Below are 22,698 nucleotides of genomic sequence, written 5' to 3'. Positions count from 1 at the left end.
ATTGAGATAGTAAAATGAATACTGTTCTTTAAGCTGTTTTGTTCTACTTGATTATAACTTCATTACCTGTAAAATATCCTGGTTGTATTAGGCCCAGTGTACCCAGATGGGTATTTTATGTCTCCTCACAGAATGGCATACTTCTCTTGTCTAACTTTCTTTTCTCTTCTTTGGCCTAAAGTCTTTTTGTAACTGATCCTGTGCCTAGTTAGGTGTAGGGTGAGCATGCATCTGGTTCATCCAGATCAGTCGTGGAGCATGCCTGTTAGCCAGGCATCATTGTTATTGGAACCCATTGTCAGTCCCAAAGTGTCCTGGTTTGGATGATAAATCAGACACCTTTTTATGACACTCTGGGGGGGAAAAAGATGTTTCTTTTCATTCTACCAAAGAAAAGGAATAAAATTCAGTTTGTTTTTTCTTTTCTTTCTTTCTTTTTTTTTTTTTTTTTTTTTTTAAGATTTTGTTTATTTATTTGACAGAGAGAGACACAGCGAGAGAGGGAACACAAGCAGGGGGAGTGGGAGAGGGAGAAGCAGGCTTCCGGCCGAGCAGGGAGCCCGATGTGGGGCTTGATCCCAGGACCCTGGGATCATGACCGGAGCCAGAGGCAGACGCTCAATGACTGAGCCACTCAGGTGCCCCTAAAATTCAGTTTTAAATGGAATGTTTAGGAAGTACATTTAGTTTTCTCCTCTGCCATTTTCCCATGCCATTAACCTGAAGAGAAAATCACTTAGGATGGAAGAGTGTTCATGAATAGACCCAGCAGCTTGAATACATACCTGAAAGGCAGAAGAAGCTAAATACTTTTTGACAGATGAAACGGAATACCTCTAGCAGCAGCCCACAATTTGCAGCAGAGAAGGTGGCCTCAGGGCTGTTTCCCTCCTTTATGACAGGCCTCTATAGAGTTTCCACACCCCCTCAGCAGCAGTTCTACCAGGCAGAATTGGGAAGAGAGTAATTACTTGAAGTACTCTTGATGGAACAGCTAAATAGGATGAATTGAAGCGTTTAACCAATCCCCTTTAGCTCCTATCTAAATCAGAGGGCTGATGGCCAAAGAAATTGAATAGTCATCCGAAGTGCTACAGCTTCTAATACAGGTTTTGGCACTTCAGAACAAACGTGGGATGATAGGGAACCCCCAACTTGCATCACTTTCTCTCCCATTCCTTTCTAAAATGAAGATTGCCAGGGGCACCTGGGTGGTCAGTCAGTTAAGCGTCAGCCTTCAGTTCTGGTTACGATCCCAGGGTCCTGGGATTGAGCCCTGCATTGCATTGGGCTCCCTGCTCAGCAGGGAGTCTGCTTCTCCCTCTACCCCCTGCTCTTGCTCTCTCTCACTATCTCTCTCTCTCAAATAAATAAATAAAATCTTTTAAAAGAAGTGAAGATGTCTATACTAACCATAGAGAAACAGAACTTCAGAAGAAACCCTTCACAGCTACATATGCTAGTCAAGTTAGTCTTTTATTTGCCAATATGAATGGCTGGGGACCAATGCTCATTAAGGAAAATCAGTAAGGCAAAAAGGATAATCAAAATGAACAAACAAAAAAATTTAAAACTGTTACTGCTATCTTCAGAAAGATCGGATTAAGTATTGCAACCATAAGTAAGCTTAGGCTGCTATAAAAGATGAGTGCTTAGGCAACAAGCAAGAGTTCTTGGAAATTGAAAAATAGTTGCCCAAATTTAAAAAGTGAAAGGAAACAGAAGACAAAATAAAATCAATTAAATATCTCAGAATATACAGCAAAAAGGATATAAAATCTAACTATGGAGAATCAATTCAGGACAGTGAGCACGTATTAAAAGTTCTAGAGTGAACAGAGAAAAATAGAAGAATTCAAATGATCAAAGATGTAATAGGAGAAAATTATCTGATTAAAAAAGACACAAGTCTGCAATTTTTAAAAGCCCACAAAGTGTTAAATGGGATGAATGAGGAAAAGCCCCACCTGGACTTATCCTAGTGAAATTTCAGAAATGTAAAGACTCAGAAAAAGAGAAAAAGAGCATACTATCCACTTCTATAGTGAATAATATTACCAAAATCATGACATTGTAAATGCTATTTGTTGTTTTCCAGCTTCAATGAATCAACTCTAGACAAGGCTTTAAAGATTAATTATGGACATACAGTAATGAAATGTAAATATAATTGGGGCCCCTACATTAATCCACATGGGCTATGCACTGTCCAAGTCTAGGAGACACCATTCTCAAAGGGCCTATATATGTAATGAAAAATTCTTTAGCCATCAAAAAGAATGAAATCTTGCCATTTGCAACAACATGGATGGAACTAGAGAGTATAATACTAAGCAAGATAAGTCAGTCAGAGAAAGACAAATACCGTATGATTTCACTTGTATGTGGAGTTTAAGAAACAAAACAAATGAGTGAAGGAAAAAAAGAGAAAGAGAGAGGAAAACCAAGAAATAGACTCTTAACCATAGAGAACAAACTGATGGTTACCAGAGGGGAGGTCAGGGAGGGATGGGTGAAATAGGCGATGGGGATTAAGGAGTGCCCTTGTCCTGATGAGCACCGGGTGATGTGTGGAATCCTTGAATCACTATATTGTACACTCCAAACTAATATAACACTAGGTGTTAACTAATTGGAATTAAAATGAAAATTTATGAAAAAAACCCAAACCAAAAAAAAAACAGTAACAAAAAAGTTATCAGAGTGGGGAATGAAGAGGAAACCACCAGAACTAAAGTAGAAACTCTGGCAAGTGGGATAAATGGCAGGTAGCAGGACAGAAAATGTAAGCTTTCCTTTGATACCATTTGAATTTGTTCTTTTGGGTATGTTAAATTAATTAAAGAAGGAGGCTGATGTGGCTCTAATGTCATGGTGGCCTATGTAAGCAAACCAAAATCTAAGCCTGTAAATGCCTCAAGGTGACAAAATCAAAACCAAATTAGAAACCACTAAGTAGGCTTTAAGCTATAACCAATCAATAATTTCCTTTCTTTGCTTCTTGCACTTTCTCTATATAAGTTGCTTCCCTGGCTCCTGTCGGGAAGTATTCCTAAACCACCTCGAGTTTGGTGCAGCTGGGTTGGAATCTAGTTTTGCACAAATAAACTTTTAAAATCATCATTGTATAATCACAAGTCACCTGGGAACTTTGCAGAGGGGCATGTGCAAATTACACAAAAATCAAACAGATCCTAAATCACTTCAAGATTACTATGCCTCATGCTTTTTTTGACTCTGATAAAGTGGAGGCACAGGGTGCTATTTTGCATTGTGATTTTGTGGACAAGTTAAATGGATGGTATTTCCCATGGGTATGGAGCTCTCTTTTTTCCCTTTGGATATTGGTGGATTTATTGATGTCATATAATTTACTACTAACACTTCAGGATCTTTATTACGTATTGATTCGTTAAATATATAAAACATTTTGTTTGAGCCACGCCACACTTCTGTGACAATTCAGATAATTTTATCAATAACGTTGAGTGGGGCTAAGAAACTGTTTCATGTCATTGAGAAAGGAAAGAGCCAGCACTGGAACAGTCTGTCTTCCCCTACCCCATAGCTTCTTCAAGGGTGGAGGAAGATTGAATAGTATTAAAACACACAGGCAGCTTTTAAAATGTGAAAAACTCATTACCGAGGAGGAAAAAGGAGCCACCAAAAACAGGAAATCCTGCTGAATGCCTCAGCTATAATCTTCCTCACCCTAACTCTTTTTCAAGTTGAACAATATAGTAGTTAAAAATGTGTCCTGCAGAAAAGCTATCGACAGACACTGTAAAAATGAAGAGCGTTCCTTAAAAATCTATATAATTCCATTTAATATCCAGTGCCAATTTGAGTCCTTGTTTATGTCCTATGAAGCATCTTCTGACTCAAAATTACAAATTGGTTTTAATGGAGGTTTTTTTAAAAATATAAGATTAATCTCCTCCCCTCCCCCCCCCACAACATTTAAGAGGTTTTTTTCTAAGATCAGTATCTATAAAAATGGGGATGGGGATTGGGGAGTAGGAAATGTGAGAAGGTGTAGAATAGGAAATGTAACTGATCTCATACCATTTGAATTTAATATATGCATGTATGGAGGGAGGTGATTTAACCATAAGTGGGAAAGTGCAGGCCACCAATGAGTCCTTTTCCACAATGCTATCTGCTCCCTTTAAAGTTAAAATTTTATTAGACTACCATGAATCCAATCAGGAGTTTCAGGGAATAATTCTGTTCTTGTTTTTTATTGGAGATTTGAAGTTCTGACTTCACAATGCTGAACACTTGATTTAAATTGAACATAAAATTGTTTTAGCAACTCCAGTTGCAGGACATTCTCTTTCTCTGGCCCACCTGGCATCAGTGTGAATGTTTGATGACTTTGTCCAAATTCTGACTCTTTTCACGTTGACTCAGTTTCTATTTGCTAGAACAAGGTGACCTGCCAAGATAGAAAGGACAACATGCAGTGATTCACAGACATGTTTTCTCTTTTATTTCTAAACAAGTGCAAAGACCATCGATAAGAGTGATTTTAACAACCGTGTTATCAGTTTATTGTGAGGCAGTGCTTCTTCCTTCCTACTATACCCACCCACCCCCAATCATCTCACCCAAGAGAAACAATCTACAAAACTTTTAAAGATATACTTGCTGGTTTGAGTGTAGATACTTAATCTTGGAATTACTTTGGTTTTTGGGTGTTTAGCCAAATTGTTACTGAAGTATACACTTTTCTTGACAATTACCTTTAAGACACTATAAAGTGTTTCATGGTACCTAGCCATAAACAATTCAAATGTATTTTAACTTAAAGCCTTCACTGGCTGTTTTCACCTCAATGACACAGAGAAATATATTTGGATCAGGGAATAATTTACATCAGTAATGTTTAATTAGCATGATAAGGTATGTGTAATCAAGAATTATATAACTTTCATTGCATCCACGTTTATCAAATACAAATGAAAATAACAAAGCTTATTTCTTCCATAGATAAAAGTGTCTTTGAGAAAAATAGTCAACCGTAGCTGCTGTGATAAAATAGCATGGTTCTACTATTTTCAAAAGTCTAGAGTGAGATTACCTGTCAGGATGGCTAAAATTAAAAAAGATAAGAAATAACAAATGTTGGCAAGGACATGGAGAGAAAGGAATTCTCGTGCATGATTGGTGAGAACGTCAATTGGTACAGCCACTGTGGAAAACAGTTCTTCAAAAAATTAAAAATAAAATACCATATGATCCAATAATTCCACTACTGGGTATTTCCCCAAAGAAATCAAAAACACTAATTTGAAAAGATATGTATCCCTATGTTTATTTCAGAATTATTTACAATAGCCAAGATATGGAAGCAGACTAAGTGTCCACTGATGGATGGATAAAGAAGATGTGGCATAACACACACAGACACACACACACATAAACACACACACACAGGAATACTACACAGCCATAAAAAATGAGATCTTGCCATTTGCAACAACATGGATGGACCTAGAGGGTATTATGCTAAGTGAAATAAGTCAGACTGAGAAAGACAAATACCATGATTTCACGTATATGTGCAATCTAAAAAACAAAACAAATGACTAAGCAAACAAAAAGCAGAATCTGACGTATAAATGCAAAGAACAAACTGATGGTTGCCAGAGGGAATGGGGATAGAGGAATAGGTAAAATGGGTGAAGGGGAGTGAGAGATACAGACTTCCAGTTATGGAATAAATAAGTCACAGGAATATAAGGTACAGCATAGGGAATATAGTCAATGGTATTATTATAGTGTTGTATGGTGACAGATGGTAGTTACATGTGTGGTGAGCCTACTGTAACATAGAGAGATGTTGAATCACCATGTTGTACATCTGAAACTAATGTAACATTGTGTCAATTATACTAAAAAAAAGTCTTGAGTGAGATTAATGGTGTTTTATAAAAGTCAGAATGTGCCTTTATTATATTATTTATTTATGCAGTGGTTTCCCATCACAAATGAAAAGCCCCAAGCTTAGTGAATTTGAATCTTTTAATGGAAAGTAAGCAAACCTGCCTAACTTTTGCTCTGGAGGGATACAATGTCTTTATTCTATTAGACAATCAACAAAGATGCCCTGTGACCCAAAGGGAGACTTAGCTCTGTCTTCCAGAGCTGCTCACTATAAATCATTCTTGAAAAGAAAAAGTCAGTCAGTACCAGCACTGACAAGACATGCAGAAAATTGAGAGACACATGGAGAACTGTCTCCCCCAAACTGGTAACTGCCAATGTGGTATGATTTCAGAGGACTGGCTAATGTATGGACTTCTACCCATCTTAGCTTCATCCCTTCAGTAGATAACGTTTATGTGCACCCCACATTTTCCTTGCAGCACCCTTCTTCCAACACATTACCTAGAGTTTTGTGGTGTCACTACCAGTGTCCCCTAAGTCACTGTTTTCAGCAACCATGGTGACTTGGCTCACTACAAATTTTTATTCTTGCTCTCATTTTATTCCTATTGTCTTCATTCTGCAGAATATACTATACAGTGAACTTCACAATATTTCAATACTTAAAAGATTTTCCTCTCTCTGGACATATGACTTGAGATAGTTGAAGACATGAGGCATATTAGCAACCATATTTCTTTTTTTCTCTCTTTAAATAATGAAGTCTGTATGCATTTTGTGTTTCTTTTTGTGTCAGAGTAAATTGTAATAGAGGAAAAAAGATCTGAGCACAGATTGAAAAGACAAAGTTGAGGGTGTAGGCCTAGAAGTAGGCACCTTGGAAATAGGAAAGAACCCAACTGCATCTGTAGCTTCTTTTTCAATATACATTTTTCAGTCTGTACCTACACACACGCTCACACGCACACACACGCACACACAATTATCTTACTGAGTTTACTTGATGACAAATGTAGCAGGAATTAAATGTATTCTCTATATTCAGTTATGGTACAGCTTTTTCAAGTAAAGATAACTCAGTCTCTTGTGAGGAAATATTCTTATTTTCAACAATTTAGAACCCTATTTTGTTTGTTTCTCCTGCCAACAAAAGCTCTCCCCTCCCCATCCTTCTTCCCAACGTGCAGGCAGAGGTTGCACCCACCTTAATGTGGCAGAAGTTGGGGCCACTGTCTTCTGTGTTCTTGATGTTCTTTGCTACAGAGGGATTGATTTTATTGGTTGTTGTCTTCAGGTGTGAGGTTCCTTTACTAGGTATGTGGTCTTTTTTCCCCAATTCAGAGTCCCTTCTAGGTCCTTGTGGCATCTCTCTATTCCCCCACTGGTCACACTAGGAGCTCCTGGGTCTCTGGCACACCATGCACAGGCTATGGGAGGATTGGGGCACCCTTTTGGATATACCATTGAATGCCTCCCTTCCCAATCCCCACTGTACAGTTTTTTGGCCTGTTGACAGAGCAGCACAACATGGAGCTCTCCCTTAACCTATTTCAGCTTTCTATGGGCATTTTGAAAGATTTTGTTCTCTTTCCCTTTGCATGAGGCACTGGGATGGCAGTATGGGCCTGTTCTAGTTCTGACAAGGGAACCAGGTACTTCATCAGCTTTAACTGTATTACCTCTGAGACGTGTGCCTTTTTTGCATGGCAAAAGACTTTGCTGCTCTCCCCTCTTCCCTTGCATCCTATCCTGTCCCCATTTCCCTAGAGCTCAGTAAAACTCTAGGACCAAAGTATATCAGGCCTGTATCTTTATATGGGAATTGGAGTTTAGGGGATTTATAAAAAAACCTTATCCCTTTAAACAAAGCGTCAGTTTCAAGAATCTCACTGGGGGTTCAAAAAATCTAATTTTGGAAATCAAAAGCTGAACATGGACACCTTGCCATCTTGCATTTCTGTTTTAATTCAAAGCTTCCCTAACATATTGGCCAAGGTTCCACTAGCTGAAAGGGGAACAGCATAATATACATGGAAATGTGAGAAAGAAAAACACCTATTAACATATTTTAAAATATTCCCATAAAATTGGATCTGGCTAACTTAATCAAAGGAAACATATTAGAAGGCTATTGGGGTCCCAGAAAACCAGTAGGAGGCCGAAGGATAAGTATGGGAATGAGCAGGAGCCCGGGTGATGCGGAATACCAAGACGAAGAAAGCAAGGCAGTATGGGTAGAATGCCACTATTTAAGATTCAAAGGCAGGTGGGAGAGCATCAGAGGGTGAGTTTAGTGGGAGTCTACCCTCTGTTTTTGCCAGGGCTGGGAAGAGGTGGCATCGGGCAGTTTCAGCTTTTATAATGAATTACATGCAACTGGATTATCCGGTCACCCAACACAACACAGTTAGTGTTGGTTCTGGAGGTTGATCAACCTTCGAGGGAAGAATTAGGGTGTTGTTAGGAGTTTTTTTCTTAGGAACCCTAAATGATATATATATATATATATGACACCTAAATGAAAACCAAGAAGAGATGGGGAGGAAGGGCTAAGAAATAGAAGGCAAGGTCTCCAAAAATAAGATCCTTCTTTGCAATTCTGTCAAGGATATGTGTAATTCTGGGGTTTGATGCTTGACCTTGGCCCTAGCACACATCCCACAGTGCCTCTTTCCCCTGCTCCTTTGTTTCATTCTTTATTTTCTCTCCTCATCTGTATAAATGGTACTCAAGTACAGTGCAGATTTACCATAGCCTCTTAATTCCAATTCTAAACTGCTAGGAGAGAAAATTTATTGGGCTAGCTTGGTGTAGCCACACCTAATTAGCTATGAATCCAGGGGGAAGGGGTGGATGCCAAGGACTACGTGACACAAACCCTCCTGTGTGTGGTGTGAGGTAGGCGGTGGTTCCCAGAGAGCAGGGGATGGGGCACAGAGTGGGAAAAGAGGTTAAAGTGTATTGCAGGTCAACAGTATTTCAAGGTGTAACTATATCGTAATTTATTTTACTAATCCTCTATTATTTCATACCCATTTTCTCCTATTACAAGCAAACTGTGATAAAAATCCTTGGCATTAAGTCACATTTTTTTCCTCCTTAAGATTAATTCCTAGAAATAGAATTGCTGGTGCAAAGAATCATCACAGTTTAGAACTTTTGATGGATATTGAAATTATCTTCCAGAAAACTTGTGCCAGTTTATGCCATCTCTAGCTACTTAAAAGTACTATTTTTTTTTCTGTATTCCCACCTGGATGTATTAATTTGCTCATTAGATATATTAAAATAGTTAATGCTTTAATTTACATGCCTTTCATTCCAAATAAGGATGAGATTTTTTTTCAGAAGCACGTTAGCCATTGTGTTTCTTTGTATCTTTTACTTCTCCTTCTACTATTATTGTTTTAATCTTTATTTTCCTATTTTAAAGACTCTTCAGATATAAAAGATAGCAGTTCTTGCCATATATGTCCCAAATATTTCTCCTTGTTATGGTGTACCTTTTGAGGTTTTATATCTATCTTTTTTTAAAAGATTTTATTTATTTATTTATTTGAGAGAGAGAGAAAAAGAGAGAAAGCAGGAGCATGGGTGGGGGCAGAGGGAGAAACAGGCTCCCCACTGAGCAGGGAGCCCGATGCAGGGCTCGATCCATTGACCCTGGGTTCATGACCTGAGACATGATCATGACCTGAGACCTGAGGCATATGCTTAATCAAATGAGCCACCCAGGTGTCCCTATATCTATCTTTTTAAAATGTATCTATGAAGTAGCTTTTTTAAACTCATGATTATATAATGTAACTAATTTAAAATTTGGGCAGAAGGAAATTCTTTACAGTTACTGGATTTTTTTCTTTGTGGAATATGATGATCTTTTGTTCTAGATTTTTTAATTTTTATTTATTTATTTATTTATCTATCTATTTATTTATTTATTATTATTTTTTAAGATTTTATTTATTTATTTGACAGAGAGAGAGACAGTGAGAGAGGGAACACAAGCAGGGGGAGCGGGAGAGGGAGAAGCAGGCTTCCCGCGGAGCAGGGAGCCCGATGCGGGGCTCGATCCCAGGACCCTGGGGTCATGACCTGAACCGAAGGCAGACGCTTAACGACTAAGCCACCCAGGCGCCCTGTTCTATATTTTTTAATTTAATTTTTTTAAGTAGGCTCCATGCCCAGCATGGAGACCAATGCAGAGCTTGAACTCATGACCCTGAGATCAAGACCTGAGCTGAGATCAAAAGTCAGATGTTTAACCGACTGAGCCACCCAGGCACCTCTGTCCTATTTTCTGACTTTAGGGGAAGTGGCTATTGGCCAAAGCCACCAGAAATTTAAAAAACAGTGAGAGTAAGTAGGGGTGTAGCTTTATGTACAAGTAATGTTATTGATTTGTTAACAGATTTGGTCACATAAATCCAAGATAAATTTGATCTAGGCTCATTTCATTTGGTCACTTAGGGATAGGAGAAAAAGGGAACAAAGGGAGTAGCTGATAATGCAGTATCAGTTTTCAGTGTATTGTCTGTTTCTAAATCTCCCTTCAATTTTCCAAATGCTATTTCAAAGGTCAAGATTTTGTTGAGAGCTGACTAGAATCAACTTCTGTGCGTTAGATGGAAATTGGCTCAGAAGCTAAAGTGTAGTGGGAGGTATTGCTTCTTTTTCCAAGAGATATTTGGCTGAGAGGCTGCCAATTTATGCGCTATGACGCTTTTCAGATAAGGAAATTAGATTATCTTTGGCTTTAAGGGATAAACATCCATCTCCATGCTTTCTAGTCCTGCTTGAATGATACCATTAAATATATCTTCCTATGTTTTATTTTCATTCCCAACTGACAAATATGATTTCATTTTTTATTGTCACAGTAAGGTTTACTCTTCTTGATTTTATAACTTATCTAGCACAAGCTGGATAAAGAAGTATGAGGATATAGTAGTTTAATCAAGTTGTTATTAAAGTTCACTAAGGACAGAACTTTCCAGATGTACACTCTCCATTTTATAACTGCTGATGACTTTTTCACCAGAAGGATCCTTTAAAACCTCAAATAGAGCACATCCAAACTGTGATAGATAGACCCTGAGGTGAGCCTCACTGAGTCCTGCTCACCTATAATCCTCTCCTTTCGAATGTCAGGAGAATCTGTGACATATTTTAAGCCATAGAATATGGCAAAAGTGATGGGATTTCACTCCCTTAATTAGATTATATTGTATGGCAAAGATGATGGGATGTCTTGCCTTGATTAAGTTATGTTATGCAAGACTATCTTAGCATAGATTCTAACATTGGCCTTGAAGAAACAAAAGGCCACATTGTGAATTACCTATGGAGAAGGCCACATGGCAAGGAACTACCTTTGAGACATGTAGGTGGCCTTCCGCCAACAGTCAGTAAGAAGCTGGAACCTCAGTTATATAGCCACAAAGAAATGAATTCCACCAGAAACCTGAAAAAGCTTAGAAAAGTAATCTTCCCCAGTCAGGCCTCCAGATGAGAATGCAGCATAGTTAACATCTTGATTGCAGCCTTGTGAACTCCCCGACAGAGGACCCAACTAAGCCATGCCCAGACTGCTGATCAACAGAAACTTTGAGATAATAAAGGTATATTGTTTTAAGCTTCTGAGTTTGCAGGAACTTGTTACAGAGCATATAAAACTCATATACAAATCTAAACTCAGTATCTTTCCCAAGCCTCTTGTATTTTCTTTGTATTAGTACAACTATTTTTCCAGTGAAATTCATCTTTGATTTCCAAAGTCAAGCAGTTACAAAATCTTGCTGATTTCATGTCTAAACTATATCATATGTGATTCCACTTTTCCATTTCTGGTTTATATCATCTTTCCTTCCTATCTAGACCACTGAAAATCTTTTCCTTCCTTGGGCCTTCCCTGTGTCTTTTTGGTACATACCCAAAGCTGTGCTTCCCAAAACAGCTTCTACAGATACCAGTCCCATGAAATGTCCATTAGAGTGCAAGCTCTGGGAAGGGAAGAAAGGTGGCTGTTTTTTTCCACCCCTGTGTGCCTGATGTGTAGTATGTATTGGAAAATAATGAGTACACAGATCAGAACATTTCTGGAAGAAAATTGAGGGTATTATAAGAATAAAAGCCTGATAATTTTCTTGCAGGAGGTTATAATGAGGGAGTTAACAGGAGGGAGTATAATGAATTACCTTCACACTACAAGAGTTTTCAGAGCCCATCCAAGATACAGAACAGATGTAGGATAGAAGTAGATAGACCATACATCCTAGCTTAGGCTCTCCTTTTAACTCAAAATCATCTTGGTTGAGATGATAAATTCAGGTGGTGGGTGGCGAATGAGGTGCCAGTGCCCTACATCAGATAACCAGTCAGTTTCCCTAACTCAGGCCTCCAGCACATGCTTCTCTTTTAAATATAAATGAACTCGGAAGAAATTTAGAGATTTGTGAGGCTGAATGCTCTTGATTTTTTTGCTGTTGTTAAATCATTTGTCAATCCTTTCACCCAGATTGAAAATCTCAAAGGGAATTCAGTCCCATGCGTTTCTGATTAGTGTGCACGTAAGTTATCCAAAAGTTGCATAAGCACCATTAGAAGTACAAAACCTTCCTAAAGTTTCTGTTTTATTTTTATTTATTTATTCTGCAGGTGGTGTTGGGAAGAGGGTGTTAGGGGCACAGTAAAGAAGAGTAAAGAGTATTTTGAGTTAGAATCAGGATCATGAGGAAATATCCCTAATATGGTAAAATTCACAAAAATAATCAAGTCTTAAGACATGAAATCCAAGTTGTTCATATTGATATTGTGTGTGGTGCCATATAATTGCCTCATTTTTTGAAACTAATCTCTGCCTACAATATATATCCACATATTTTCATAAATATAGCATTTATATAATATATTTATATAATTTGTGTAATATTAGATTTCAAAATTTCTTCCAGATTAGAGTAGAAATTATTTTAAATGGTTGGTCATATATCATTGAATATTAATGTAATCTTTTCTCCGTTAAATGAGTCATGGGAAACTTTCAAAAGCAGAGAGAGCAAGGAGTGTTAAGCAATTATAGATTACCAAGGTTATCACTTTCTGTCTGAAGGACTGAAAGATCATATGTCAAATTCTGATATATGTGCAATAATATCTAATGAGTAAATTTGAAATTTATGGCTGTATAAAAATAAAAGTTTAAAAGCATTGTTACATTTTAAGAAGCATTCTAGGTATTTCATACCATACAGAAATGCACACAGACTGATTAGTTGTGTTCAGAAACTCCTTTTGTCCAATTTTTTGCTGAGTTCAGTGTCTCATCCCTGCCTGGAAATACTTAGTATGCCAGTGTGCCTAGAACTCAGGGTGTGGTCTTCCCACCCAAAGGCTCTCTGTCAGTTAAAGGGTATGCTTGGTCCAGATTTAATTCACTGGATTCTAAGTATAATGGCAGATTTCATGTATAATGAGTACAATGGCTTAAAATTATGAAATGAATTGCCTTATGAAACATTATTTCTTAACTTTCTGAAATCTGATGCCAGGATACATTTAGGTTTGGAGCATACATCTCTCAGTTCATAGCTCTCTGTTCTAATTTCGAGCTATCACCAACTACATTCAACATCTCTTATTCTGACATAAAGGACCTCACCGCCATCATAGTAGAATTGCAATGAAATTCATGCTTACCACATTCCATGAACGGGCCAGGATTTTATAGAACATACTTCATTCCTCTGGGAAACATGTTTATTTTTGGGTTTCTGAGCAGATGCATTTCTGCAGTTGACTAGTAGCTTGCCAAGAAATTTCTGAAATCTAGCTGTTTTAGTAAGAAAACCCAAAATAGTGGTATAAGTTGTTGACCATCTGTTAGTGCTCTTATAGAAAAGATTGCTGCCTTGGGTGGAAGGAAGAATATAGGCTATATATTATAGAATATAATAAATTCTTATGTTCTGTCCAGTCCTATGATTCTATTATTCAAGCACCTCATATTAATTTGTCATTTCATGCAATTTATTATAGTTTATTTTGGACTAGCTATGAATAGATTTGTGTTATTTGGAATGCATAAATAAACTTCTTGAGGCTTATTTTCTACCTTCACTAATATGTCTTCATAATCTCTGATGTTCAAATGTCTTTTTTTTTTTTTTTAAAGATTTTATTTATTTATTTGAGAGAGAGAGAATGAGAGAGAGCACATGAGAGGGGGGAGGGTCAGAGGGAGAAGCAGACTCCCTGCCGAGCAGGGAGCCCGATGCGGGACTCGATCCAGGGACTCCAGGATCATGACCTGAGCCGAAGGCAGTCGCTTAACCAACTGAGCCACCCAGGCGCCCTGATGTTCAAATGTCTTTAAAGGAGAAAGGGGATAATATTTCCCATGTCATGTTATAAACAAGGCTTAAAATAAAAATCCTTTAAGGAGAGAATATACAGAAGTTTTAATTTTCACTAAGGTAAAGATGATTGGTTTCAGAGCCTATTTATTGAGCAAATTATGATAGCAGACACTAGACATCCCTGAAGGTGTGAGGAGGGACACCTCAAAGGAGAAGAAAGGCCATAGAGAATGGAGGGTGGGGAACTTTACCCTTTGCTTTAGAATTGACATGTTCAGTATCTTGCCTCCTTCAGGTGGTAAAGTATTACAATCCGTCCCCAACTTTAGTCTTGATAGTGAAGACAAAGTATAGGAGAGTACTCATGAGTGGTTAGAGGGCTATATTATTTCTCTCTTAAAGTGTTGGAATTCTTTTCATTAGATAAAAAGGAGCAATCAATCAACAAATATTTAAGTTTAGCACTGAATTAAATGCTAAGGAATTACAAAAGATTAATAGCCAGTTTTAAACAGCACAAAAGGAAAGGGAGAACAAAACCAATAGTAGTAAACTCTGATTTTTCATGTAAAATAATATCATAGGCATCGGGAAAAATTAGTTTCTGTTCAACAGGCCATTTTTGCCCCTATTAGGAGATGTTTTAAAGTCTTTTCTTAGTATTTTGAACAAAATATTTGTACTCCTTACTGAAAATAGCTTGACAGGAAGTCCCAAAGGAATTTTGTCTGCCTCAAAAGTTGCTTTTAGAGTTCTGAGTTTCTGGCTTCCTCCTTCCAAATGCACAGTGGATATATATTCTAATTCAAAATACAGGTTTTTGAGAAATAAGATGTTTCTCTTCCTCAATAACGAACTTTTGCCCAGTTCTTTCAATAGGAGGTAATTTGCTACATTGAAATACTCCATCTCTTAATTCATAATTTTAAGTGGTGAAATATAAATTAAATACTTGACGAATGATTCCTGATGTACTTAAATGTGACTTCCCTTTTCATAAGTGGAGGAATGGGTACATATATATATACTGGCCTGAGAGGCTACCTCTAGCCATGTATTAGTCTGAGAGGCCATATACTATGACTGTTGCAAGTGTGACCTCAAACTCCAGCTCCGCTACTCACCAGCTGTGTAACTTTCAGCAAGTTACTTATATACACTTTAACGATTTAAATTCCAGGTCTGTAAAACAGGTCTGTAAAAAAAATAGTGAATGTAAAGTTGACTTTCCACGCCTGTGGAATACTCTCTATAACTTAGCGATTTTTCCCTATTATTAATTCAAACCCTTCCCAAATTTTGGTCATTACATCATATTTTTCTAAAACCAACTCTCTGTTTTTACTTAATAAAATGTAAATCTTGGGCGCCTGGGTGGCTCAGATGGTTAAGCGTCTGCCTTCGGCTCAGGTCATGGTCCCGGAGTCCTGGGATCGAGTCCCGCATCGGGCTCCCCGCTCTGCAGGAAGTCTGCTTCTCCCTCTGCCTCTCTCTCTCTCTCTCATGAATAAATAAATAAAATCTTTAAAAAAAAATTAAAAAAAATAAATAAAATGTAAATCTTGTATAAGTAAGAATTATAGACTGAATGTCAATTTGTGACCAAGTGCAGGATATACTGGAGCCATTATGTGGTGAATGCAGGGTGTGTAGGTAACCAATCTAAACAATTTAGAATTTTATGTGGATGTTAAGATTAATTTTTAAAATTTCAAAAATAGAACTGATATAATAAGAAATATTTTATTATTTTTATTTTTTTAAAGATTTTATTTATTTATTTGAGACAGAGAGAATGAGAGACAGAGAGCATGAGAGGGAGGAGGGTCAGAGGGAGAAGCAGAGTCCCCGCCGAGCAGGGAGCCCGATGCGGGACTCGATCCAGGGACTCCAGGATCATGACCTGAGCCGAAGGCGGTCGCTTAACCAACTGAGCCACCCAGGCGCCCAATAAGAAATATTTTAATAAAGGCATGCCTATTGCTAATAGTGGATGTAAACACTTATCTCGATATGTTAACAATTTTTTGAGATAAAGTAAATATAAATAAAGTAAACTCTGTGGGAAAGTATGTTTGATATTTTTTAAAAACCCTCAAACTAATTCAATGATGTCATTAAATTCATTAAATTGCATAAAATTCTGAAAAAGTGAACCAAACAGGATTGAAGAAATAAGGATCATCTATTTTTTTAATCTCTGGGAATTTCCATCATTATTGAATATGCAGTATTATTTCCTGTATTAAACATACAAACTTTTTAAATTCTATGCACTCTTCTAACAATCACCCCATTTCTCTGTTTCTCTTTTATGGCTAAACTCCTCTTTAGAGCTTGTCCTAACAATTCCACTAAAAGCTCTTTTATCAGAGCATAGCCCCACATTGCTGAATCCAATGCCATTCTTCATCTTTGACTCAGTTTATTACTTGACTTCCACTCTGTCTCATCTTTCTGATTGCTAAACACTGAAATGCAGCAGGTTCTGGCTTTATGTACTCTCCTTTCTCATTCTTGTTTCCTAGGTATCTTCATCCAACTCCCTGCTTTTAAAATCTCTGCATACAGATGACCCCAAATTTAGATCTCCAGTCCTATTAATTACAGGTTTGTATAGTCACCTGTTTTTTACTTCATGTCTCCACTTAAATGAAACATAGAAATTTCAAACTTATCTTGTTCTTCATAGGACTCTTGGTTTACTTCAAACTTCCTTTTCCTATGGTTTTCTCCATCTCAGGAAAATGGCATCTATTCTTCTGATCACTTTAACAAAACAAAACAAAACAAAACAACTTTGGAGTTGTCCTTGTATTTCACTTTTCCCTCATGCTTCAGATCTAATTCATGAATAACTCCTTTGGCTCTACCTTGTAAATATATCCTCGATTAACTACTTCTTACCACCTCCACCACTACCTTCTGAATCTATGCCATCACCCTTTCTCACCAGGATTATGAAAATAACCTATTTGTCCTCCCTGAGTCTGCCTTATCCTTCTCCATTTTATGTTTAGACTGTTGCTGGAATGATCTATATAAAATGAAAATCAGATTATGTGACCCCTCTGGTAAAACTTTTCAGAGACTTCCCACCTCACACTGAAAAACCGCATTTCTTATGATATTGTCAGTCTTATCTGCCAACATCCCCACAGGGAGGGAAATCCTTTAACAAGCAGGATAGGAAAAGCAAATTCTCCAAGTTGAGTTAGTCGAAACAGAACGTGTTAATCCAATGATTTTAGGGGACATGTATAAGGTTGCCCAGTCATTGTGAAACAACAGATGAGATACAGGAGAGGAAACTGCAAAAGGTTTATATTCTTGTCGGAATAAGATATACTAATAACCCAATGATTTTGATTGAATTAAACATATAGTTATTACTAAGATTGAAAGACTTATTCAACATCCCTGATTACCTTCGTTATGGGCCCCTAATATTCATTATATCACAATGAGAAAGGCCACATGCAAGTAATCAGTAGCTGAGTAACAGGAAGTCTAGATCATTGTACTTTGGGAAAAGGATAAAGAAGGAGCTGAAGATGAATTTCATGTATAGATAAAAGATGAGATCATAAGACGGTTTAGGGTCTTACTTTTATGATTGGTTAGGTAGGTACATGGCAGTGATCAGTAAGGGCTAATTATTTTCCACTATTGAGGCTACATTTTCCTGAGCACTCTACCAAATGGTCTGTGAATGATGAATTTTTCCCAATCTGGCTGGTAGGAACAGCACTGCTTTGGGCTCTGTGTGAATGTACCTTCCAATCTGTTAGCATAGTATATATGGCATCTTTTTATTGTATATGTCCTCTTTAATTTCTATCAAAAAAGTTTTATATACATTTATTGTTGGATTTATTCCTTGAGACCTTACTTTTTATATTCTCTGTGATATCTTTTAAATTTAATTTCTAAATGTTTGTTGCTGGATAAAAATGGAGTTAATTTTTTTATATTGATTTTGCATCCAGTAATCTTTGTTTAAAGATTCTGATGATTTATCTGTAAGTTCTTTTGAGTTTTATATGACATCAGCATATGCTGAGAGTTTTATTTCTTCATCCATTTTTTTATATCTTTTATTTCTTCTAATACTTAAATGCTTTGGCTGGGACCTTCAGTACAATGTTAAATAAAAATATGAATAGTATTTGTTCCTGGTCTCTAAGGGAAAGCTTTGTAGAGCTTTTCATCTGAATGACGACATTCTCTTTTATCCCAAAATTGTTAAGAAGTTTTTGTTTTGTTCTGTTTAATAATGAACCCATGATGAATTTTATGAAATTATTTTACTGTATTTATTGAGACAAGTACATGGTTTTGTAATTGGGTGGCTTACATGAACTGATTTTCTATTGTAAATCAACTTTGCATGTCTGAGATAAACCAACTTGGTCATGATGTAATATTAATACATTGCAGGATTTACTTAGCTAATATTTGGATTGGGATTTTTGCATGTAAGTTTATGAGTGAATTGACCCATCATTGTCTTTCCCATTCTATCCTCAGATTTTAACATCAATGTTATACTGGCATCATAAAATGAGTTAGAGAGTATTTCTTATTTTAATATCCTTTGGAAGAATTTATGTAATAATGCAAATATTTGTTCCCTCAATGTTTAGTTAGAATTCAGTGCTGAAGCCACCTTTATCTTGTGTTTTCATTTTGGGAAGAATTTTGCAAAAAATGATGTAATTTCCTTAACCATTTTTAGAGCAATCTGGATTTTCTATTTCTTTTTCGGTTAGTTTTAAGATACATTGTCTTAGGAATTTGTCAGTTTTATTTAAATTTCCAATTTATTGGAATAAAGTTGTTTTTAATATCTTACCTTTTTTTATATCCACAACAGTGCAGCTATACCTCGTTTTTATTCCTAGTATTCCTAATATTGACTACTTCTGCTTTTGCTTACTTTTATCAGGCTCATCAGAGGTTTATCAATTTTATTAATCTTCACAAAGAGCCATAATTTGGTTCTTTTGATTCTCTCTCATATATATTTTTCTCTGGTTTTTTAAAAAATAATTTATGCTGCTCTCTTTATTTACTTTTAGTTTATCTCTTTTTAGATGATTGTTTAGCATTCATTCTGAACTTTTGTTCTTTTCTAATATCCTAGAAATGGAAACTTAAGTACTAATTTAGTCTTGTCAAATAAGTTTTGATGTGTAGCGCTTTCATTATCATTTTTTCTAAATATTTTATAATAGTTATGATTTCATCTGACTCATGGGTTATTTAGAGGCGATTTTCTTTCAAACATTTTTTTCTAGTTATCTTTTTGTTTTGATTTTTAACAAAATTTCACCATATACAAAGAAAATGACCCACATGCCTCAGTTCTTTGAACTTTTTTGAGACTACTTTTGAACCAGAATATGGTCTGTTATACAATATGTTTTGTGTATGCTTCAAAAACTTTTTAAGTTCACAGTTGGTGGGTATAGTGTTCTATATATGTCCATTGATTGACTTTTATTAATTATGTTTTTCAAATCACCAATATCATGTTAATTTTATTTCATCAGCTGTTCCTTTAGCTGTGAGAGCAATATATTAAACTCCCCCATTATTATTGTGATTTATTTTTCCTGTTTTTTCCTCAAATTTTTGATTGCCTATTTTGGGGCTTTGATGGCAGGTGCATACAGGTTTAAAACTATTATAACTTTTTGAGTCATTGAATCTATTAACATTTTCTGGTGACCATTTTAATCTTTTTTAATGCATTTGCTATTATATTTATTTAGAGTGACATTAGTACCTTACTACCTTCCTTTTGCTTAGATTTTTAACTAGTATATATTGTTTTGTAAAAATCATTTTACTTCCAAATATTCTGAATCTTTAGGTTTCAAAGTTATCTCTTATAAACAGCTCTGGGCTTTTTGCTTTTTGTTTCTTTCACCCCACGAGGCTAAAAATTTTATATCGAATGCAACCTAATTGCCAAATGCCATAGCAATGAAAGTAGGCTCTAGAACTCTACTTTCCTATCTGGATCCCAGCTTTTACTCAGTGCTGAGACTCCCTTTTAATTTTACCAGTTCATTAATGCTTCTTAAGAATATGTATTTATTTAGGATTATTAACTGGTTTTGTTACTGGTGAGAGAGTCTGCATTGTGTGAATAGAGGTCTCAGTCCTGGGATTCCCCACAAAAAGATTTACGTGAGGACCAGAGCTCAGAATAAAGACGCCAGAAGGAAAGCAGCAAGCACAAAGCAGTTTATTAAAGTGAAAGTACGCTCTCCAGGTGAGAGAGCAGGCAGATTCCACAAGGTGGAACTGGCCCTGGGTTGTTTTGAGATTGGATATTGTCTCTGGGCTGGCAGGAGCTGTGACATACAGTGAGGTGGTCTCTAATGGAGGGCGCTTCCAATCATTTGGGGGACTCCTCCCACAGGTTGGGAGAGGAAGTTTTTGACCCTACAAGGTTTGTACCAGAACTGTCATGGCAACCTTCGTGGGGGGACTGTAACCACAATGCAAATGCATTATACTGAGTCTAAGTGTTACCCTGGGGCAGAGGTGGAAGAGACCAGAGCATGCCCCATGCCTGTGGCTCTTGATCAGCCAACCCAGAGGTCTTGGAAGCCACAAGGTCAGGATGTTGTACTTCCAGGCTTTTAAAGTGTAGCTTATTTATCACCATCCTACCATCCCTATCATTCCCCTTCAAGGCCTTGGGACTCTGCCTTGGGGAGTTCCTTCCACTCCTCATGTCTAACTTTTACCTAACAGTTTCAGCAGAGGGATGATTCAGATAGCTTGCCATATTATAACAAATTAAAATGCAAAATAGTGAAATTTTAATCCATTATTAAATCCAAAATTAAAATCTACCATTTTAAAATTTATAACTCATGAGTTATAAGATGTGATAATTTATATGTTAAATAATTATGTTATTGCTTATTGACGGCCTTTTAATTTTTCTCCAGTTTTTTATTAAGATTCACTTTACATACAATAAAATTTACCCATTGTAGTGTATAGTTTGTGGGTTTTGACAAATACACAGTTTTGTATTTTTTGGTGTATTTTTTTTGTGTGACTACCACCATCATAAAGATATATAACAGTTCCAGCACCCCAAAATACTCCTCTTGTCCCTTTGTAACCAACTCCTTGTCCTACCTCAAACTCATGGCAACCATTGACCTGTTTTCTATACCTGTAGTTTCAATTTTTTCAGAATTTCATATAAATTAGATCATCCAGTATGCATCTTTTTAAGTCTGGCTTCTTCTTACTTCACATAATGCAGTTGAGGTTTGTCTGTGTTGTGTGTAATCATTTTTACTCCCAAATAGTATCGTGTTGTACAGATATACCACTGTTTATCCAATCACCAGTGAAAGGATATTTGGGGAGTTCCAGTTTTGAGAAATTGCAAATAAAGCTGTTATAAACTTTTGTATGCATATTTTTATGTAAGTAAGACTTTCATCCTTGAAGTGGGAGTGCTGAATTTTATTATAAGGGAATACTTAACTTTCTAAGTACTGTTAAACTGTTTTCCAAAGAAGCTATGACATTTTGCAGTCCCACCAGCCATATATGAGAGTTTTGGTTGCTCAATACGATCATCAGCACTTGGTATTTATTGTCAGTGCCTTTGTGGGTTTTTTTTTTTTAAGTTCTTATTTAAATTCCAGTTAGTTAACATACAGTGTAATATTTGTTTTAGGTGTACAGCATAGTGATTCCACACTTCAGTACAACACCCCGTGCTCATGACAAGTGCATTCCTTAATTCCTATCACCTATTTCACCCATCCCCCCACCCACCTCCTTTCTGGTAACCATCAGCTTGTTCTCTATAGTTAAGAGTCTATTTCATGGTTTGCCTCTGTCTCTCTTATTTTTTCCCTTTGCTTTGTTTGTATTGTTTCTTAAATTCTATATAGGAGTGAAACCATATGGTATTTGTCTTTGACTTATTTTGCTTAGTATAATACTCTCTAGTTCTATCCATGTCATTGCAAATGGCAAGATTTCATTCTTTTTTATGACTGAGTAATATTCCATTGTATATATATACCACTTCTTCTTTATCCATTCATCAATCTATGGACACTTGGGCTGTTTCCATAATTTGGCTATTGTAGATAATGCTGCTATAAACATCGGGGTGCATGTATTCTTTAGGTAAATACCTAGTAGTGTAATTGCTGAATTGTAGAGTAGTTCTATTTTTAGCTTTATGAGGAGCCTCCATACTGTTTTTCAGAGTGGCTGTGCCAGTTTGTATTTCTACCAAGAGTGCAAGAGGGTTCCCCTTTCTCCTTATCCTCATCAACACTTATTTCTTGTGTTGTTGATTTTAGCCATTCTAAAATTTCATAGGTGTGAGGTGGTATCTCATTGTAGTTTTGGTTTCTATTTCCCTGATGATGAGTGATATTGAGCATCTTTT

The 22,698-nt window shown here is 36.6% G+C and overlaps 1 long non-coding RNA gene across 1 annotated transcript; it reads right to left on the bottom strand.

Moving 5' to 3' along the window:
• Positions 1–528: 528 nt before the first annotated feature.
• Positions 529–15,472, bottom strand: LOC118021008. The gene is made up of 3 exons (XR_004682076.1): positions 15,374–15,472; positions 4,351–4,438; positions 529–939 (listed from the first exon to the last, which is right to left on the bottom strand). It is a non-coding gene; the product is annotated as an uncharacterized LOC118021008 (long non-coding RNA).
• Positions 15,473–22,698: the final 7,226 nt, after the last annotated feature.

This window comes from Mirounga leonina, unplaced genomic scaffold, assembly GCF_011800145.1.
Source record: "Mirounga leonina isolate KUSES-001 unplaced genomic scaffold, KU_Mleo_1.0 Mir_174, whole genome shotgun sequence".
NCBI classification, from domain to species: Eukaryota; Metazoa; Chordata; class Mammalia; order Carnivora; family Phocidae; genus Mirounga; species Mirounga leonina.
Note: the sequence above shows the minus strand (reverse complement) of the source record. Positions and strands in the feature narration are given on the sequence as shown.